Consider the following 22,470-nt stretch of genomic DNA (forward strand, 5'->3'; position numbering starts at 1 on the left):
CTCTTCCTCCCATCTGTCAAACCTCGCAAAGTCACTTGGCGCAAATATCCAGAGTTTTCAGCGACAGCTGCACTGGCCCGGCTTGGACTCGGCCTGCTGCTAACCTCCATTTAACCTTGGGCTAACCTCTTATCTCAGGCGATCTGCCTGGTCGCTGCAAAGTGAGCTTCACTCGCTCACTTTCACATTTTCTCCCTCTGTGTATTCACCTCGCTCAACCGTTTCCCACCTCTGTCCAGCTGCAGTGTCCTTAAGGCAGACCGGGTGTGCACTCTTCAAAGTAAAGGGGACAAAAGGCCTTTTGGAGCACTGCCAAAGAGCAATTAAGAATATTTTTAAAAAGGGAATTCCACCAATTTTGAAAAATTCATTAAGATGTAAACTCTTTTTCAGAGATGCTGATATTATGTTTAAAAAATATTATATTCTTCTGAGTTCTATATATGTTGATAATAGTAAAATAGCGGGAAATCCAAGTTTTCCTATGATACTCATTTCCCTTGCATGTATCTTACCACCACGAATGGAGGGCAATAACAATGTCTCAGCTATCAGGCTGTGTATTTCTAATCATTTCCTGCAGTAGCTTTCTGTGACGTAGTCTCACGAGGGCAGATGTTATAACAAGATCTCCAAATAAGGGTAGGCCCAGCTAAAATCCACTCCCAAATTTGTCTAGTCTGTATTTTTTTTAACATCCAGAGTGATCGATAACACATAGAATACAAGGTAGCTAGTGAAAGGTTATCATAGGCTAAAGGAACTGCTTTTCCCTACTAGAGATAATGTTTATTTTTACAGTATGCAATGCAACACACTTCTACATCCTTTATTGGAGTGAAATGTTTGGCATGACTTTGCAGGCATGCTAACTGATATTACAACCCCAATTCCAATGAAGTTGGGACGTTGTGTAAAACATAAATAAAAACAGAATACGATGATTTGCAAATCCTTTTCAACCTGTATTCAATTGAATACACTACAAAGACAAGATATTTAATGTTTAAACGTATAAACTTTATTGTTTTTTGCAAATATTCACTCATTTTGAATTTGATGCCTGCAACACGTTCCAAAGAAGTTGGGACAGGGGCAACAAAAACTGGGAAAGTTGAGGAATGCTCAAAAAACACCTGTTTGGAACATTCCACAGGTGAACAGGTTAATTGGAAACAGGTGAGTGTCATGATTGGGTATAAAGGGAGCATCCCTGAAAGGCTCAGTCGTTCACAAGCAAGGATGGGGCGAGGTTCACCACTTTGTGAACAACTGCGTGAGCAAATAGTCCAACAGTTTAAGAACAATGTTTCTAAACGTGCAATTGCAAGGAATTTAGGGATTTCATCATCTACAGTCCATAATATCATCAAAAGATTCAGAGAATCTGGAGAAATCTCTGCAAGTAAGCGGCAAGGCAGAAAATCAACATTGAATTCCTGTGACCTTCGATCCCTCAGGCGGCACTGCATTAAAAACCGACATCATTCTGTAACGGATGTCACATGGGCTCTGGAACACTTTAAAAAACCATTATAAGTGAACACAGTTCGTCGCTCCATCTACAAGTACAAGTTAAAACTCTGCCATACAAAGTGAAAGCCACATATCAACAACACCCAGAAATGCCGCCGGCTTCTCTGGGCCCGAGCTCATCTGAGATGGACTGACGCAAAGTGGAAAAGTGTCCTGTGGTCTGATGAGTCCACATTTCAAATTGTTTTTGGAAATCATGGACGTCGTGTCCTCCGGGCCAAAGAGGAAAAGGACTGTCCAGATTGTTATCAGCGTAAAGTTCAAAAGCCAGCATCTCTGATGGTATGGGGGTGTGTTAGTGCCCATGGCATGGGTAACTTGCACATCTGTGAAAGTGGCCTGCCTGCAGTCCAGACCTGTCTCCCATTGAAAATGAGTGGCGCATTATGAAGCGCAAAATACGACAACGGAGACCCCGGACTATTGAGCAACTGAAGTTGTACATCAAGCAAGAATGGGAAAGAATTCCACCTACAAAGCTTCAACAATTAGTGTCCTGAGTTGCCAAACGCTTATTGAGTGTTGTTAAAAGGAAAGATGCTGTCCCAACTTCTTTGGCACGTGTTTCAGAAATTTCACACTTGGATTGTTCTCACCCTAATTCTTCATTCCAAGCTTTGTTTACATCTCCACAATTAAATTATGCAGATATTCTGAACTCCCCCTTACAAGAGTTTACAGGAGTGTGCAGCCAATAAGTGTTTTTCAACACAATCTCAATCTGCCATATCTATAGTGTACACTGAACTACTGGATACGCAGTTTTAATGCATTTTCCTTTACTTGGAAAAGGAAAGCAAACCTGTTGACTTACTAATACCGATGCACTAATAATATAAGCCAATAGGAAGTGGGCTTTCTTTAGTAGACCTCCCTTTACTAAGTACAGAGAAAGGTTTTGTTACTGTAATGATACAAAGGCAAGTAGAGATTAAATAAAAAATTTCAGAAAAAAATGATGCTGTAAAAGAAACACACACACTTTAGGTTCCCTAAAGAACCATATTTGAGAAAGATACCTCATACATATAAACATATAAAGCAGGGGTCTTTAATTAAAATTCAGTAAGGTCCAGTTAAAGAAAATTTCCTCAAACAAAGGTCCGAAACATAATGTCTAACTTGCATCATGATTCAGTGCCATATACTGTTTACTGAAGTAGCCTAGGAGGTATATCAACATCTTATGTAATAAACAAATGAGGGTCAAATCAAATAAAGTACAATTCAGTGGTATTTCAACAACATTTCTGGTCAGTTTTCTCTTTTTAGAGAACGCATATAAAATGATCTGGCTGACTCTCTTTTCCAACTGCTTGGTTCTCGCCTCGTCTCTACCATGTGTGCCTCACTCACTCGAGACTCAGTGCTTATCATAATGCACAGATCTGATTGGCTGAGTAGCGTCACGTGTGATATTTACAACACATGCGATTGGTCTGTGAGTCTCCTGGGCCACTAAAGAGGACCAAGAGAGGACCATGCCGGAAAAATGTAATAATTCTCCATAGTTTATTGGCTGTAGGTCCAGGTCTGCATAGGACAGTGTCTGGGTCTGGACTCGGACCGCGGTCTGCCTATTAGTGACTGCTGGTATAAAGGTTCTGTGCCATTTTAAGGGTTCTTCCTATAACCTTTACAATCTTTAAACCTATTAAAAAACCTATTATTACTAATTTCTTCATTTTTTTCTAATTTACATCAAACAGAGTTTGTCATACAGTGTTATAATGAAGTGAGAGTTGACAATATAAAACAGAGGGAGATATGACGGTTAATAAAAACTTTATAATGATGAAAGATGATTATTTTTACATGTAAAATAACAATATTAAGCCACTTCTGGGTTCAGAACTGGCCTAGAACTGTACAGGCTTTCTCTCTTTGCACCTCAATCTGCATGTGTTTGAGCAACACGGCCCAGGTGGCCAACAGTTTTTGGCTCAAATTCGGTGTTCACTTAAACAGTGCAGCTACTGCAGATTTTTCAAATATCACAATACAAACTCTGCTCTAAAACAAGCAATAAACGCCTCTGTACTACATTCAGATGATGATAAAGTTCAGAATGTTTGAACAGTTTAGCAGTCCTGAAATCTGGGAATGCAACAGCCCCCCTCAGCACCCCCACTTCCCTCATCCCTGGGTTCCTCACACTCAAAACATCTAATCTTACAAAGACCCGTCCATTGAGGGTTTTTTAATGAACCAAACATTGCTCAAACAACCCAATGAGGCACCTTCATTCTAAGAGTGCACTTGCAAACTAATCATTCACTGCAGTGTTTTCCTTTGAAGATCCATCCACTGAAAGCTTCTTTGGAGAATCAAAGATGGATCTTCTCTGGCATTGCTTCAAAGACCCCTGTTTGGCACCTTTACTGTGTAAAGTGTGTCAGTCAGTGCAAACCAAATTCCTCTTACTATGACTGAAACGTTTTAGGATGACAAAAATGAAACACTGGTGTCAGCATTACTAGCGAGCTACTATGGTCAAAAATGGAAGACAGTGATTGCTTCCAAAGCCCCTGTTTTATATTATTCAGTAAAGAATGAGATGTGAGAAATAGATGAGTTCTGTGCGTGTTGGCAATCTCTCTCTCTCTCTCTCTCTCTCTCTCTCTCTCTCTCTCTCTCTCTCTCTCTCTCTGAGTGGTGTCAGGTTTCAGGGTTGGTCTGACAGGCCTGTGGACTCTGCCCTGTGTGCCATCTCCTTTGTTCTCTCTGATAACTCTTCAGCTCCACCAATGCAACAAGGGGAAGGAGATTAGCCAGCCATATCTCTGAATGTTGTAATTACCCATCAATGGCTAGCGTAACACGTTCTTTATCTCTCCTGCTCTCTGGAATAGGACTTTTATTATGTAAAGGGTGATATAATTTCAGATGGGATAGGGATATGATATTAATTATAGCATTTATATGTTGGAGACATTTTTTATGCATACCTGTTGGCATGCAGAAGTGCAGAGTGGGTACTGAACCCAGTATCTTCTTTTACACTGAAAAAAATAATACTTTGGCAAATGAAATCATCAGAAATCTGGTCAGTATGTCCAGTCTTTGGAAAAATGAAAAAAAGTAGCATTACCAAGACTCGAGAGGGAATAAAACACATGGTGAACACTAAAACATGGTGACCATGCGGTGATGCAAGCTGAGCTGTAAAGCCTCAAATACTAATTTAAATGTCAATGTCAGGTCGGTTTTTGTCAAGTTGTCAAATACTTTTAAATATTACTTCTTATAACAACATAACAGTTTTCATATAACAATATAGCATAACATATTTAAAATTATGGCAAAACCATCCAAAAAAAAATCATGTTTTGATTATCATATTTATTTTCATCCATGCATTCAATGCTTTGCTCACCCTTGCTGGTCAAGATAGAGCACTTAGTCTTCTCTTGCAGTGCTGGACGAGGTGGGACAACACATATAAAATGATCTGAGATTATTTATCCATTCAAAATGTTTCCAGCTCTTTCAGAGCGTTCAGTTCTTGTTTATGGATTCACCTTGCTCTGCTCATTCTTATTTAATGGGGTTTAGGTAAATGGAGTAAAATGGCCAGAGCAAAAGTTTGATTTTGTGTTCAACGAATCTAGTTTGCAGGTTTGGAAGTTTGCCTTGGTATAAGCGTACCTCTCGTACTTGTTTGAAACCCAAGCTTCTGCAAATACAACTTCAGATAACCTCTTGTTTCACTTCAGTTAGTATGTCATGCTGATAACAGACCAAAAAAGCAAAGAAATACAACAAGCACATGCTGAAGCAAAGCATACGGCTTTGTGTATAGCCTTCCACTCTCAGGCATCATGACTGGTAACTCTTAGGTTACTTGAGAGATGTTACACTGCAGCTGCAAGGCCTCCTGGCTTGGCCACTTGAGCTATGCAAGGCCACAGCTATTTGGTTTCTTAGGCCTGCTACTTCACTTCAGAGATGCTATACCGCAGCTGTGAGGCTTCACAGGCTGCCCACATTAGTGATGCTACTCCACAGCTACAAGGTATCCCCAGCTGTTCACTTTAACTAAACACCACAGCTACAGGGCGTCCCAGGCTGTTCATTTTAACCACACCACACCAAAGCTACAAGGCATCCAAGGCTATCCAATTTAACCACACAACACCACAGCTACAGGGCATCCCAGGCTGTCCACTTTAACCACACAACACCACAGCTACAGGGTGTCCCAGGCTGTCCACTTTAGCCACACTACACCACAGCTACAGGGCTTCCTAGACTGTCCACTTTAGCCACACTACACCACAGCTATAGGGCTTCCCAGACTGTCCACTTTAGCCACACTACACCACAGCTACAGGGCTTCCCAGACTGTCCACTTTAGCCACAATACACCACAGCTACAGGGCTTCCCAGACTGTCCACTTTAGCCACACTACACCACAGCTACAGGGCTTCCCAGACTGTCCACTTTAGCCACACTACATCACAGCGACAGGGCTTCCCAGACTGTCCACTTTAGCCACACTACATCACAGCGACAGGGGGTTCCCTGGCTGTCCACTTTGACCACACAAAACCACAGCTACAGGGCGTCCCAGGCTGTCCACTTTAACCACACAAAACCACAGCTACAGGGTTTCCCAGGCTGTCCACTTTGACCACACAAAACCACAGCTACAGGGTTTCCCAGGCTGTCCACTTTAGCCACACTACACCACAGCTACAGGGCTTCCCAGGCTGTTCACTTTAGCCACACTACACCACAGCTACAGGGCTTCTCAGGCTGTTGACTTTAGCCACACTACACCACAGCTACAGGGCTTCTCAGGCTGTTGACTTTAGCCACACTACACCACAGCTACAGGGCTTCCCAGGCTGTCCACTTTAGCCACACTACATCACAGCGACAGGGGGTTCCCTGGCTGTCCACTTTGACCACACAAAACCACAGCTACAGGGCGTCCCAGGCTGTCCACTTTAACCACACAAAACCACAGCTACAGGGTTTCCCAGGCTGTCCACTTTGACCACACAAAACCACAGCTACAGGGTTTCCCAGGCTGTCCACTTTAGCCACACTACACCACAGCTACAGGGCTTCCCAGGCTGTTCACTTTAGCCACACTACACCACAGCTACAGGGCTTCTCAGGCTGTTGACTTTAGCCACACTACACCACAGCTACAGGGCTTCTCAGGCTGTTGACTTTAGCCACACTACACCACAGCTACAGGGCTTCCCAGGCTGTTCACTTTAGCCACACTACACCACAGCTACAGGGCTTCTCAGGCTGTTGACTTTAGCCACACTACACCACAGCTACAGGGCTTCTCAGGCTGTTGACTTTAGCCACACTACACCACAGCTACAGGGCTTCCCAGGCTGTCCACTTTAAGCACATTACACTGCAGCTACAGGGCTTCCCAGGCCGCCGACTTTAGCCATGCTACAAAGCTTTCTAGGTTGTCCACTTAAGTGATGCTACACCACAGCTATAAGGCTTCTCAGGCCACTTTTTTAGCATTTCTACATTGAAGTTACATGGCTTCCCAGGCTATTTGCTTGAGCAACACCACACCACAGCTATTTGGTTTCCCAGGTTGGCTGCTTGAAATCAATTTCAAAAACTCAATTTGAAACATATCTTTCTTTTTATTTTATACTGTTATGCCCTTAAAGAAAGTAATTCCGTGGAATTGTTGACTGAGATATTGCTTCATTTTAATTTAGAGAAGGTTTTGTCTTAAAATCTTTCCATTCATGGCAGTGGTAGGGCCCAAGCAAAGTTTTTTTTCTGATTTATCATTATTATTATTATTGCTATTATCAATAATAATGGTATTATTTATCATTATGAACATTACCCAGAAGACATGTCTATGTTCAGTGGTCATTTTGATGCTAAGTAAAATATGGCCATTTCAATAACCACTTCCTACCACCACCACTGTAAAGAAATCAATGTCAGTTTCCCCACAATGGATCATTTTACATCAAACCACCCTGATAGGCTGTTTAGATCTCAGTAATTATATTATTCAGAAATTTGAATGTTGAAAAATCAGTAAACTTCTCCTTTTAATGGAGTAGTCAGAAAATAGTGCATTTAGTGTCTGTTGAGTGCGGTCTTAAATACTGTGCATTTTGTATACTCCAATACATACCAGAAAGCACATCATGTGTTTTTGAGGGGGAAAAAAGTTTATTATCTATTTTTTATCTATCTATATTTTTTCCTCACTGAAAGGTTGGCTTGATCTCATATTTTCAGTTTAAAATCAGGTTGATAAAGACATTTTTACTGTACTCATCTTTACCACTGATGCCAATAGTTCTGGAAAGCAATATATTGGGTCATATGTTAGATGTCCTCTAGTGTAGTTTAGTTGAAATATTGTTCAAGCGGAGCTAAAAAGTTTGCCAAAAGAGATAAAAAAACTTTTTAAAAATGCATGAATGGCTTTTCCTCAGGGGGTATTCCAAAATTCAACTCAAAAGAGAGATCGTATTTCAAAAAAATGGTTGAAATGTTCTGGCTTGGTGAATAAGTCATAGTTTTTCCACTATGGCAAAATCCTCGGAGTATAACGGCCAAGTTCTGGAAATTGTCAGAACTAGATTTTGATAATGAGGGGGCTTTATATGGGTTAGAGCTTGACATTCTAATTTGTTAACCTTTACAACAGAGCAGTGGAGCAGTCTTGATCTTTTCAAAGGCTGCAGTACTGCATAAGCTAAAGCTATAAACTAAAATGTCTTTGTTCTCACATAGAAACTGTTGGGGGATAGAGGACACTTAGGTGCCTTGTTAAAGGGCACAGCAGCAGCAGCTGTTAGAAGCAGAGGGTCTCAGTCCTGGGGGCTCTCACACTGTAAATATTTGTGTTTTCCAAATTCCAACACACCTGATTCAACTCATTATCGAATGCTTCACAAGCTGGGTCGAGTCAGAGTAGGGGAAATATAAAAACGTGGAAAGCACATGACGATATTGTGTCTTGCAAGACCCTGGAACTGAAACACTGCAAACTCTCCCTCTACAAACACTGGAACTCTTATTTTTGGCTTTTTTAAATTAGAAAATTAGATTTAATAGATTTTTCTATTACAAGAAGAATATTACATAAGTACACATAAGTATGACTGAAACAACATCTTTTTAAAGTGCCCACATCCGTGTGGTTTTATGTATCAAAAAAGTATTAATTTTTACATGACAGTTTTCCAAACAACTCTATTAATATATGTAAATGATGTCTGTTCTGATTGGCTGCCCTGTATTTTGCCTCATTCAAAAAGCAGACCATGTTGAAGAGTTCTTTAATTTCAGTGTGAATGGGTGGGGCTAAATTACTGTAAGCTGAATGGGTGGAATTAGGTAAATGATTTATGACCTCACAAAAACTATGGATTGGTTAGCTACACATTGTACTGCACACACTGAATATACAGAGTGTATGGTACATTTTTAAACGTTAATACTGTTTACATACTACACCAAACTCTTATTTTGGACAACAAAGAGAGTATTTTTATGCTATGAGTCCTTTAATTGATAGTGTAAGTGTTGATGACTGTAATGACAAATGTGCAATGTAAATGTAAAGCATTACTATATCCAGTGTGCAAGGAAGCCACTCAAACATCACCTGACCTGATGATAATAACTGATTGATTTTCTTCAGCATTTATAATCAATAAATAAACTACTGACCAGTGACGGCCTCATCACATGCATACAGGCACGTGTTTATCAGTCAATGAACTCACTGGCCTGTGGCGTTACATTTCTGTTAGCAGTGGCATTCAGCGCGGAGTCCCGAGGGCGCACATCTTCAGCTCAACGCTCTGCTGTCTTAACAAAGGCTGTTTTCACATCAGAATTTTGGATCCCTGGTGTGGCTCCCTGGAGAGCTCATGAACGTTCTACAGAATAAAGTTGGCAAGACATGGAAACCAAGTACTTTTTTCTTTCCTAGTTTGTTTTTGGAATGCAAAACCTATCCAGTGCTTCTCAACATAGGCCATTACATTAGTGTCCATTTCTCTGGTCCTCAGTTCTGGACTTCTCCACGTCCTCAGCAGATGCTAAGCTTGTTTGCTCATTTGCATTTTTTTAACAGTTCAATATCTGAAATGAGCTCCTTCCCAGCTTGAAAAACATATAAGAACCACTTTTGGTTCCATAAAGGCCATTTCAATTAACCCCTTAAATGGCTAGGGCCAGCATGGGCCCAATGTGTTATTTCTATAATCTAAGAATAGCTCAACCAATTTGCACTGAAGTCCCTTTAATTACTGAAAAATAAGCCTTATTGTGTAATAAGCCTGGGATTTTAAGAGTTTAAAGAGGAATTCCACCATTTCTCCAGTATTTCTACATACTGAAAGGCTAATATGTAAAGTCATTCAGAGTGGTGTGGTGTGAAATGTTTCGTTCTAGATCAGTATTGTTCACAGTTGTGGTGACAGGAACCAGATATTTGCATAGTGTAATGCTTCTAGAGGCTCCTTCGCAGAAGATTATTGCAGACAGTGGTTATGAATACACTGCCTAATGCCTGAGACATAGTTTTAAGACATGATTTTCATGGTGGAGAGTACATGCAGTTTGTAGAGCGAATTATTAGCCAACCAAACAGTTTTTTTTCCTTCCAATTTACCACTGTTTTACCCTTATCAACATTACATTTAAAACCTCAGTAGACACATGTGGGTTCACTGGTCATTTTGCATAGAAAGAAAATGGCTATATTTGTGTTGTAGACATCCAGCCTTCTGCCCAATGGCCGCTGGGATAGGCTTCAGTACCCCTGTGACCCAGAAGGATAAGCTGCTTAAAAATGTGTGTGCCTGTGTGTGTGTGCATGTGTGTGTGTGTGTGTGTTGTACACATCATAACCCCTGGTTCCAATCACCGCCACTGTAAATAAAGGCATCTGAAGGAATAACTGTAAGATACAATGTATTTCAATGTATACATAACAATAATAAACCACTCTGAATCACTTTGTCCACATCTCACCACTTAAATTATGCAGAGAAGTTACAGAGGGGCTTTAAATAGGGCACGTTCCTCTTATCTGTCTTTGGTGATCCACCGTAGCTCATGCCAGCCCGGGACCCTTTTCAACATTACTGACAAACTACTGCAGCCCCATGTAGTAGGTTCTTGTGGTTCGGTTAAATTATGCAATAAATTTGCTCACTTTTTTCAAAACAAAATTGACTCAATATGCCATCCCTTACGTCTGTACATCCATCCACCCTGGATTTTTTCTCCCCCGATATTGCCCAGCCACTCTAATGTTTCACTCCTGTCACATCTGTTTCCGTAGTAGAGCTGATTAAAAAATCCAATCCAACTCATTGTCAGTTAGATCCTTCTCCAACCTCCTTCATTAAGGAATGTGTGACAGGGATAGCCATCCCTATCGCACATCTTATTAATAGATGTCTTGCAACCAGTTGTGTCCCTACTGATCTCAAAACCGCTGTAGTTACCCTTGTGCTGAAAAAGCCAGGTCTGGACTCTCATGACTTAAATAATTGCTGACCAATTTCTAATATCCTATTTATTGCTAAGCTGTTGGAAAGAGTAGTTGCTATACAGTTGCAGTCCTACCTGGAAGCAAATCATTTATAGGAGCCTTTTCAATCCGGTTTCCGTCCCTTGCATAGTACAGAGACCGCACTTTGTAGAGTTACTAATGATCTTCTATGTGTAGCTGATTCAGGAGATCTTAGTATGTTGATACTTCTTGATCTTAGCTCTGCCTTTGATACCATATCTCATGATCTATTACTCTCTTGTATGCACAGCATTGGTATTACTGGATCTGCCCTTTCCTGGTTTTCCTCATATCTCAATGACAGACGTCAATATGTAGCTATTCAGAATAATAAATCTTCTATGGTATCTGTATAGATGGTATATAAGTTTTCATTGTTACGCAGACGACACTCAGATCTATGTTAGCATTAGCCCTGTTCAGACTTCACCACCACCTGCTCTATCTGACTGTATCCATGACATGAAGTCATGGATGAGTTTGAACTTTTTAAAACTGAATGCTGGCAAAGCTGAGTTGCTTTTAATTGGCTCAAAGTCACTTACATCTAGTTCATCTGTCCTTGGCATCAATATTGATATTCACTGATTCTAGTAACACATTTTTCCCCACGTCTGCAACCTGAGAGTTATCTTTGACCCTACACTCTCTTTTGACATCCACATCAATTCTATTGTTAAGACAGCATTTTTCCATCTTCGCAATATTTCTCGCCTCCGACGCGTGTGCATGCATTACATCACGACTGGACTACTGCAATGTTCTCTTTTCTGGCCTCCCTGTCAAAACGCTCATTAAGTTACAGTATGTTCAAAATGCCGCTGCTAGGATCATCACCTTTTCAAAAAAGAATGACCACATCACCCCTGTCCTTCAGAGTCTTCATTGGCTGCCCATTACATTCTGTATTCAGTACAAAGTTCTCCTTAAAACATATAAAGTTCTGCACAGCCTGGCCCCTCAATACTTGGCAGAGCATCTTCATCTATATGTCCCATCCTGTAAAATCTAGGTCTTCTTCATATTCCTAGATTTAAATGGACTTCTATGGGTGGTTGATCATTCAATGTAGTAGCTCCCAAGTTATAGAATTGATTGTAAAGCGTCCTTGAGCATGGGAAAGGCGCTGTATAAATAAAAGTGATGATGATGATGATGATGATGATGATGAGTTCTTCAGGGAACTAAAAGTGGTTCTTCTGTAGCATCACTTCAAATATTCACTGATCTTTAAGAATGGACATGTGTCCATGTCTTCCCAGGGACTCTTACTGCTACCCAAGCATCATGTCCACATAGTAAAGAAATGTAAATAACTGACACTGAAGGTGAACCTTCATAACCTGTTTGCTTGTATAGGTTGTTAAACACTACATATGTATACATGTGTGTGTATGTATGTATATGATATTGTGTGATATATGTGTGTTTGTGTGTGTGTGTGTTATGTATATGTATATATATATATATATATATATATATATATATATATATATATATATATATATATATATAATGTGTGTGTGTGCATGCATATAGATAGATAGATAGATAGATAGATAGATAGATAGATAGATAGATAGATAGATAGATGGAAATATGGAAATATTGCATTTTACATTCACTTCTCCTGCGGACATGCCTCTATTAATAATAATAAAAGTTTTTTTTAATTTGTGCCTGACTCCCTGACTTCCAATTTTCCTCACTCTATAGATGGAAATAAAGATGCGAGGCACGTTTAAAAACAGGGATCAATTCCATTCACGCACTGTATTTGCACTAATTTAAATTCAAGAACACCACCTCTCCCAACACGCGCGTACACACACACCCTTTACACATAGTGCTCTCTCTCTCTCTCTCTCTCTCTCTCTCTCTCTTTCTCAGGACACGCAGGCATTTCATGCGGTTTTGACCACAGGCCAGTCTTTGGTTTTAAATCTTGCCGTTTATAGTAAGAGGTCAGCACTATAACAGACTCGTTTGCTAACTAATGGCTTTTGCTATAAAATAAGCTCTAAAAGCGTGTTGTTAAGACTACGGGCAGTGAGGGTCTCTGTCTCTCCCCCTCCCTCCCTCCACATTTGCATGTTTGAAGCTTCAGCTGAGCCTCATTTCAGGCTTGTACGTGCAGCACTTGGACGCCTCAACAAGCTCCTCTAAATAAAATCCGCTTCATTGACACGGTGAGCAGCACAACTCTCCGCACTGTCGCTGGGCAGAGCTCAAGCCCCGCCCCCTGGCCTCGGATTGGCTGGTAGAGTCACCCTTCTGTTCTTTGATTGGCTTATATTTTCTCTCCTGCACTAGAATTGGCGAGTAGTTCGTTTTCACCCTCTTGTGAGTATGAACTACTCGCCAATCATAGCGTAGGAGACGATATGGTATGAGCCAATCCTGGCGCAGGAGGGCGGGGTTTGTCGCAATTTGTTGGGGAAAGAAAAATGCAAGAACAAAAGAAAAACAATGTCGTAATAATAATAATAATAATAATAATAATAATAATAATAATAATGATACATGGCCAGTGGTAGTAGTAGTAGTAGTAGTAGTAGCAGTGAAAAGACTAAAGAAAAACACTATTTAAACTATTATTATTATTGTTGTTGTTGTTGTTGCTATTATTATTGTTATTATTAGTTATGTATTTGTTCTTGTTGTTATTGTTGTACTTCCAAGTTTTATCAACAAATCTTATCCTACTACACAATGATTCTTGTCATTGTTTAAAAACAAAACTTTTAACACCATCATTTGGATGTTTTATTAAATGTAATTACTAATATTGATATTAATGTAACAATATTATTTTAGTATTGCAATGCTATCGGTGTGTCATTATATTAGTGCAATATTATAAAATAAATAAAGCATAAACATCTTTCCACCATTTGATCTGACAAAAAATTTGATTAATAGCATATTATTATTACTACTACCAAAAAAACAACAGTGTGTTTGACACCCTGTTTCTGCAGTGATATGCGCTACTGGTGACCTATTCACACTGTAAAGGACCTCAGTGCCCCATTCCACTCACTCACCCAGCTTAGTATCACCACTACTCTCTCCTGGCTTCATGTTTTGTTAGCTTTTAGATGCCTCTCATGTTCCCTACCTTGCTGGATCAAGAGTATTGGCATTATTCTGAGTTTTAGTCTACTTTCTTGGAATCCCACATGAAATCTAGACCTCCCATATAGCTCTCTTTCATTCTAGTAACATCTTCAGGCATCACTTTGCACTTTGAAGCAATGTTCCACATTTTTTTATGTGTTTTTAAACTGATGTTGGCATTTCTGTTGTGAAAGGCATGCTTATAATGAAAGATATAGCCACAAAACAACTTCCCATAGGTTTCTACATCCAGTTCTGGGTTACATGTGATCTTGTACAAACATTACACAGTTCAATGCATCATCGTTGGGTTCTTTTGTGAATTATGGATGAGTATGTTGACATGCTCAGTGATTTCTTAGCATAAAATCAATATTTGCTTGTTGATTGATGGCTAGTTTTCTTTCTGTTCTAGCTTGGGTTCCACCTAAAAGGTTGGAAATCATGACATTCAGAAACATCATTGCCCACAACATTCAAGCATGGACGGAGCAGTAAAATAGCCCCAGGTGAGTTGTGAGACTACATTCATTCTATTTTCTAGTTGATAAATAATGCGGGAATAAGAGCACAAATAGAATTTATGTTGCTGCATTAGTGGCAAACAAATTAACCTTTTCAGCTCCTTGAGACCACAGCTGGTTCCAAAACGCATTTCGTCATATTCTTCATAACTTTCATATTTCATAAGCTACATTCAGAAGGTGGGCATTGTCTGAGAGCTATAACTGTCTGCTTTCCATTCTTTCCAGTCAAATAGATGGTGATGTCATTTTACACCCTTATAATAAAAGAAGCTGAACTCCCAATTTTTTTTTCTACTGAAAGTCGACACATTTTTCCACAAATCTGGGCTATAAACTATAAACGGATGCCATCTCTTCAGTGATCTGCTCTGTAAAAATGATTTTTCTAAAAGCAAATTTTATAATATAGCAATATATACCCTGGAGAATAAGAGGTTAAAGGGAAAAAAAAGTAACATTTCTATCATTTGGCTGACGCTCTTATCCAGAGCGACTTACAATTGGATCACTTTACACTGGTAGGTCAAGGTAGTGTTAGGAATCTTGCCCAAGGACTGTTATTGGTATAGTATAGGGTGCTTACCCAGGCAGGGGATTGAACCCTAATCTACAGCGTACAAGGCAGAGGTGTTACCCACTGCACAACACCAACCACCATACGGTGTCTTTTTAAGGTGTTGCGCCACCATGAGTTTGAAATGTTCAATAAAGCTGAGGTCTGGTAAACGTAAAAGCCAAAGCATATTATCTACCTTTTCCTCTAAGTGTACAAGTGGATCCAAACCATGCCAAGAAACAGAGCCACCCGATCTCCCCACTGTCAGAATCAGGCATTTAGGCCTGTACTGTTCTATTGGTGTATGCCACACACACGCTCTCGCACTTGTGGAGAATATGGTGAAGGATGACTCACCTGAACATATCACATCTCTGTAGATCAGTGTCTGTGTTTTTTATGTGCATTTGCACTTTAAGCCTGAATTAATATCCCTGTGTTATTGTGAATGGACTCTGTTTTTGCTGACACGGTCTGATCGTGTTCTGCATTGGCATTCGCTGTCACCTGAGGAAGAGTTGTTCTCACATATCACAGCCACTGAATGAATGCTTTCCATCTCGATTTCCAATTACAGGTTTCATTTTTATACATGCCACAGAGCATAGCAGGGTGTTAATGGCTTAACTATATTGTGCAGTACACCTGTCTGAATGCATGTTTGTTTTTCTTTCACTTGTATATTTTATCTCTGAAAGGAGAAGGAAACTTATTCTTAAATCAATGATGAATAATATGGGACTTTTCTTTCCTGTGTAATTGACCGTCCTTGAGATTTGATCACCAAATACAAAATAATAAGCACAGGTTGAGTCAAAATTCACAGGACACCATTTTATTTCAGAAACAGAAGGGAAAATGTCAGATCTAAATACCCCAGTAAGTAAGGGGTGAATGCTGCCATATTGGATCAAGGGCAAGTTTTTTCTAATGGGAAGGTGGTCATGTAGCAGATCAAAGAAGACCAGACTTGTCTCTGAAATCGATTGCCACAACCAGATTTGAAATATCTCTTTTGGTTCAAAAGGTATCAACACAGAAAGTTACAAAAAAACAACTGGGAACGTTGCCTGTGATGCACAGCTATTTGACGTGTTCAATACGCTGTCCCTGGTGCTGAACACAGAGCTGACGGCACAGGATCCAATCGTTATGAAACTGCATGAGAATCTCTGGAGAAATGCTGTCACAAGCCTCCACGATGTGATGCTGAAGGTGGTGTTTGTTGCAGATTTTCTCAGCTTACACAGTTTGTTTGAGATGACCTCAGAGATAAAAGTCGATAATAAAAAATAAAGCAAAATGTAACCTGACACACCAATCAGCCATAACATTACAACCACCCTCCTTGTTTCTACATTGTCCATTTTATCAGCTCCACTTACTGTATAGGTGCACCTTGTAGTTCTACAATTACAGACTGTAGTCCATCTGTTTCTCTGATACTTTATTAGCCCCCTTTACCCTGTTCTTGAATGGTCAGGACTCTCACAGGACCACCAGGTATGATTTGGGTGGTGGGTCATGCTCAGCGTTGCAGTAACACTGATGTGGTGGTGGCGTGTTATTGTGTGTTGTGCTGGTACGACTGGATCACCCACCTCAGTGTCGCTGCTGGACTGAGAATAGCCCACCATCCAAAGATATTCAGCCAACAGCGTCCTGTGGACAGTGTCCTGTGACCTGTGACTTTACATCTACAAGGTGGACCAAGAACTTAGGTGTGTCTAATAGAGTGGACAGTGAGCGGACACAGCGTTTGAAAACTCCACTTGTACCAGCACAACACACACTAAGACACCGCCACCACATCAGTGTCACTGCTCTACTGAGAACGATCCACCACCCAAATAATATTTGGGCTCCTGACCACTGAAGAACAGGGTAAAAGGGGACAAATATCAGAGAAACAGATGGACTACAGTCTGTAACTGTAGATCTACAAAGTGCAGCTATACAGTAAGTGGAACTGATAAAACAGACAATGAGCGTAAAAACAAGGAGGTGGCTTTGATGTTATGGATAATATCCATCCATCCATCCATCCATCCATTTTCCAAGCCGCTTCTCCATATGGTGATTCCAAAGGCATCATTATCGCAGGATAGTCACTGGTCAGATTACTAAGGCCACCACATACTTCAGTTGGTTAGTTGCTAGAATACAAACTCATTAACCCCAGCACAGACTATCAGCCAATCCTGGCAAAAGAAGGCTGCAAACTACTATCCAATCAAAGCGTAGGATGCTCTAAAACTACCAGCCAATGGTAGCAGGGGGGAGGGGCGGGCTCCTTTCCTGAACCTGGAGCAGAAGCGCTGCAGCCCCGCAGAGGAATTGTGGGTGTATTTTCTGCCAGTCTGGTCCGCGCCCTCGTAGCAGCGCACGGAGCGGAATCACGGCGAGTTTGGCGCGCGGGCTCATTCCTCCAGCCGGAGCTCCGTCCGCCGTCACGGAGCGAGCAGTTTACCCCACTTTTTGGTTTTCCGAGGGTGGGGGGCATTCCGAGGCTCGTTTGGCTGGGCGTGATCATGCGAAAGCCGCACGACTTTGATTCGTTTTTGGGCTGAAAGTGCGGCTGACCAGCGCACGTGCGCGGATGTGTGTACGACGGCCTGCGCCTTCTAGGAGCTTCCCTCCGTCTGATGAGCGCGGGGTGGATTCTCGTCAAGGACGTCGTGCGTGTGCGCGCGCGTGTGTATGCCTGCGTGAGTGTATGTGTGCATGTGCGAGCGCCCGGCAATGACTCAGAGCTAGCTTAGCTCGCGCCCACTTCAGCAACACACTTTCCCTTCGCCCCTTGCGTTTTGACGGACGCTGCTTGTTCGTGTGTGTGAGGGTGGATGTGTGTGTGAGTGCGCGCGCGCGTGTGTGTGTGTGTGGATGGAAGTGCCAGACTCGGGGCTGAGAGAGCCGCTGCATGGCTCGGACAGTGCGCTCGCGCGCTCGGGACGGAACTAGCTGAAGAAGAGGAAAGTTAGAAGCTCCAGTCCGGCGAGGAAAGGTAAGACGTGCTCACGGTTTTCTGTCTTTCTTTAGTGTTTGTCCCATTTCTAAAGACTTGACAGCATCCACAGGCATCTATATGTATATATATATATATATATGTACATATGTGTGTGTGTGAGTGTGTGTGTGTGGAGCGCGTGCCTGCTGTGTGCGCGCGCGCGCGCGTGTAGGTGAATAATTGTGCGCCCTACTTGTTCTTATCGACACGCTAATATTAGCGGCGATGCAACTCAATTTCTCGTGATTTGCAGCTAACAGAGCCTGAAAGGTCAGTCTTGCCTGATACTCCGCGTTTTCTCTGCTCCTAATGCACAAATACACGGCGTAATGGAACATCTGTGGAAATCGCCTCTATTAATGAACGGACGTGATTTGGGAAACGATGACTGATGGGTTTGCCCGCAGAGCTGACCGCGGTAACCAAATGTAATGCCCTGTTGAGGGTTCTATCGCACGCTGTAGTCCTATTAGAAGATAAATGGGCGCTGTTTCTGCACAGTCTTAGCAACTAATAGGTTTCAGCACCATGGACAGCGCCAAAGCCCTTTTGGCTTTTTCCTCTTGCTCCCTTGAGCAAGGGGCTGGCTGGACCTCCAAGGGATTTTGTTCCACTTTTGCCCACAGGGTATCACCTAAGCAGTGCTGCTGATAGTGGGATTTATGTTGAGTGGCCATTCATTATGCTGGACTGTTGGCATTCATGAGTGTTATACCTATAGGACGTCCATCATTTTAATACTGGACTGCACCATCTCTGAATGAATCTTTTTCATTGCCTTGTAAGCTCTCTCACCCTCTATCTTTGTCTGTCTTGTTCTCTTTGTCAAATGTGGGCACTGTGAGGGAGGGATTTTATGCGGCCTTGACTGTGAATAGGCTTTCGGTATTAAGTGTATAGTGGTCGGTACTAGGAACAATAAGCTAATGGTTCAGTTAGTTTTACTCACGTTTTATTTTCATATACAATGCAAAAAAATTTACTCTGTCTCTTTTACACATTGTCATGCGCTGTAATCAGACAAACATGATTACAGGTTATGATGACATTTTGAAGGTCATGTCTGACAGAAATCTGACAGCTTTTTACATTTGCAGTCTGCTGCAAACATGCAGCAATTAGCTGTGTTGTCAGGAGCATGACGGCCTTACTACTGAGACACTCAATACTGAGCTCGCTTGCCAAATATTGATAGACTGGCACATGAAGACAAACCAACAGGGCTACATTTGTTAGAGCACAGCGTGAACTATAACACACATTAGTCTTCTGAGCTCTTGGGCTTGGATGCCTAAGAATTTTTGAGTTAAAGTTGGCTAGATTTGTGCCACACCCTGTCGGTGCCAATGGCAGTGTGTTAATGTCCATATCTGTTGCCGTTCTGTCCACATTTAAAAGCAAGACTGACCAAAATGGACCGAACAGAACATATAGTTGTAGTTCTGCTTCATTGTGTTCAGCTGGATCTATCATAATAACCTTGATTAAAGATGTCATTGTCATTTTGGTCATTTGGTGCCCCTGTAAAATGCTTAATTTGACTAGTTAACTGCTTTGCTTGGTAGTTGTAGTTAACTTTTTGGACTACTTGTGCTAATATGAAATTACAATGATAAATTCTATCAGAATATATATATAGAACCATGAACACTCACAGAACACTTTGCTTGATTAAAGGGTTCTTTGCATGGTGAAGTGGTTCTTCAGATTAATGCAGAATGTGCTGTAGATGGATAGATAGAACCTTTTTAGAAAGTGTTTTATACACTCACCAGCCACTTTATTAGGTACAACTTGCTAGTAAAAGGCCCCCTTTTGCCTTCAGACCTGCCTTAATTCTTCGTGGCATACTTTCAACAAGGTGTTGGAAACATTCCTCAGAGATTTTGGTTGGTTATTTGAGTTGCTGTTGCCTTTCTATCATCTGGAACCAGTCTGCCCATTCTCCTCTGACCTCTCACATCAACAAGGCATTTTCATCCACACAACTGCCGCTCACTGGATATTTTCTCTTTTTTGGACCGTTCTCTGTAAACCCTAGAGATGGGTGTGCATGAAAATCCCAGCAGATCAGCAGTTTCTGAAATACTCAGACCAGCCCGTCTGGCACCAACAACCATACCACGTTCAAAGTCACTTAAATCCCCTTTCTTCCCCATTCTGATGCTCAGTTTGCACTTTAGCAAGCTGTCCTGACCAGCTCTACATACTTAAATGCATTGAGTTGTGACCATGTGATTGGCTGATTAGCTGATTAGCACCAAAAGGGTTCTTCTATTGTTGACAAGCTTGTAACAATAGAAGAGCCACTTTTTCGTGCTATATAAAGTTCCCAGTGACAGGTTCGTACCCTTTCTGAGAGTGTACTGTCTGGTGTGCTTACTGGTCATGCAATAGTGCTTGGACATATTATCTTCACTTGGAACTATAATAAAGGATTTAGCCACTTTGTTGGCTTCAGCTGCAAGTGTTAACAAAGACACAGGAGAACACCCTTAAGTGCCATTAGGTTCTTTGCTACAGGTCTTCAGTTGGTACCAAAAATCATACCAGTGGAACCTTAGGCATTGGAGTGATGGCCAATGGAAAAAGCACAGCTGCAGTTTTGTGGTGTCAAAAGTTCCTCTGTATATGAATGTATAAGAGAGACTTAAATAGTTCATCATTGTCAAATTTCCCATGCCATTGTGCTCAACAACTGCTCTATGTATGTTTGCGCTTAGAGCAGAAGTTTATGTGTGGATTTCTGCTGGAGGTAAGCATTTTTTGAGGCAGCCGTCAGATATTCCTCTCTTTCTCTGCCCCTAAAGCCAGCATCTGGCTTCTTTCTCTCTCTCCTTCACATGAAAACTAGGCCTTCCTCATCTCCCAGTCTCCTGATTTCTCTCTCTCTCCCACACAGCATGGAAAGTCCCTCAGCATGACTTGTCCCCTCTGTCAGCACGCTGGGAATTAGAAAGTGGGAGTCTATTACTGGGCATGGGGTGACCGCGAGGCATGCACAATACTCCTCTACCTCTGTTTCTCACGAAAACACCATAAACACCGCCGTGTTGGCCCAGTGCAGCCACCCGTGCCTGTGTCCTGCTGAGAGCTGATAATGCATTTGTTCCTGTTGTAACAAACGCTCATATCTACAAAATGATAACTTTATAGGAGAAGCACAAAAATATTTCTTAGCCCCTCAAACCTTCCATCCAAAAGATTCATATGTGGGTCCCCATTTCAGTTCTTTACTCTTAAGTCAAAGAATAATTCATGAAAGTTAATGAATCTGAAGATTAATACATGAAAAATCAGATCAAGGCTCAAGGGCCTAACCAGAATAATAATGTTGTTATAACATTGTAATAACATGTTAATGCTGTCCATTTTTACCAGATTTTTTTTATTGTTGTCATTGGCTTTTCTTGTTTTGACCACGTCCATAATAGTGCAGGCTGAAACCCTGATGCTCACTAGCTGTTGGTGCAACTCTGTGACCGTGGCCCTCTCATTCAAATACAGCTATTAAAGAGTTCAACTGATAGTCCTCTTGGTGAAGGTTATCAACTATGGAAACCAAGTGATTTTCACTGGTAGTTTGTGTGAGTTGTACAAATAATGTTTTTTTGAAAATAATATCATTTAATTATTCATATGGATAAATACTTTACAATCAAGTGTATGTTCTTCACTCATATACCTATAGCAAAATGCAGTGCTTTTTATGTTGGTAAATCTTTTTGAAGGGCTAAATTTGTATGAATAAATAGAAGGAATGTAATTAATCAACTCCACAAAATAATACAATTAAACATTTTAATAATTTGACAACTCACATTAATAATATGTTGTTCTTTCAAGTAATGATTGTCTATGAATTGTCCCCCTAAAGTATTTCTAGCTGTCAGATGTAGTAAAAAAAATAAACTATTTATAATTTTGATGTTACAGTGATGATATAACAGTACAGACATAAGACGAATGTTGACATTGCGTTGAAATGATTCACTTGATTTTCAGTGCAGAAGATAACATCGACTGCATTCATATTAATACCATTTTGCAGGTTTTCAGCTTGCACCTCAGTTAGAACCTTTCGTGGGTATTGGGGTTGAAGAAACATTTTATGTTTTTGATTGGTAGAAACATTTCTTAGTGGTTGCAATGGTTATTCCAGACACTAATTGGAAG

The 22,470-nt window shown here is 41.0% G+C and overlaps 1 protein-coding gene across 2 annotated transcripts in view; it reads left to right on the plus strand.

Annotated features, from left to right (window-relative positions):
• The first annotated feature begins 17,597 nt into the window (after positions 1–17,597).
• si:cabz01090165.1 (uncharacterized protein LOC100333421 homolog) overlaps positions 17,598–22,470 on the plus strand; it is a 285,056-nt gene continuing 280,183 nt past the window's right edge. For both annotated transcript variants that reach the window (XM_037540221.1, XM_017701981.2), the window contains exon 1: positions 17,598–18,291. The gene's annotated coding sequence lies outside the window, so the exon portion shown is untranslated. The remainder of the gene's footprint in view (positions 18,292–22,470) is intronic.

This window comes from Pygocentrus nattereri, chromosome 7, assembly GCF_015220715.1.
Source record: "Pygocentrus nattereri isolate fPygNat1 chromosome 7, fPygNat1.pri, whole genome shotgun sequence".
NCBI lineage: Eukaryota > Metazoa > Chordata > Actinopteri > Characiformes > Serrasalmidae > Pygocentrus > Pygocentrus nattereri.